The 603-nt window shown below is 50.9% G+C and overlaps 1 non-coding gene across 1 annotated transcript; it reads left to right on the top strand.

The window, feature by feature from the left end:
- Positions 1 to 304: 304 nt before the first annotated feature.
- Trnat-ugu lies at positions 305 to 378 on the top strand. Its single transcript has one exon. It is a non-coding gene; the product is annotated as a tRNA-Thr (tRNA).
- Positions 379 to 603: the final 225 nt, after the last annotated feature.

Genomic DNA, 603 nt, shown 5'->3' with positions numbered 1-603 from the left:
TAATACTCTTTGGCGCAATCTCTGGCGCAGTGGCTCAGTGTAGCCACCTTTCAACCCTTAGCTGCTTACAGGCGTTGACATGTCCGAAAGAACAGATACCATCTTAATATATATATAGCTAAGGCTCACCCGCCAGTTGACCACAGACAGTGCCCGAACTCTTACGGCAATCGGCAACGCGCCGCGAGTAATGAGTATAATGGGCGGGGGCACTATGAATGTAGTGCGGGACAATACGTTGAGAATGTGGGTTTCGCGGGGGACGTGCCAGAGATAAACCCCTGCAGTCGCGCTATGCTCTGTGTCCTCGGTGGCTCAGATGGATAGAGCGTCTGCCATGTAAGCAGGAGATCCCGGGTTCGAGTCCCGGTCGGGGCACACATTTTCATCTGTCCCCGTTGACGTATGGCAATGCCTGTAACTAGCTAAGGGTGTTCATTTCATTGTGATTTCATTCTAGCGAGCTGCATGGCCACCGATGGTATCTGTTCTTTCGGACAGATGCCATCTTAGTATACTGTTGAGAAAATTTAGAGCAGGGGCATTTGAAGCTGACTGCCGAACGATTCTACTACCGCCAACATACATTGCCCGTAAGGACCA

Source organism: Schistocerca americana, chromosome 3 (genome assembly GCF_021461395.2).
Source record: "Schistocerca americana isolate TAMUIC-IGC-003095 chromosome 3, iqSchAmer2.1, whole genome shotgun sequence".
Lineage (NCBI taxonomy): Eukaryota > Metazoa > Arthropoda > Insecta > Orthoptera > Acrididae > Schistocerca > Schistocerca americana.
This window is presented reverse-complemented; position numbering and strand designations above follow the sequence as displayed.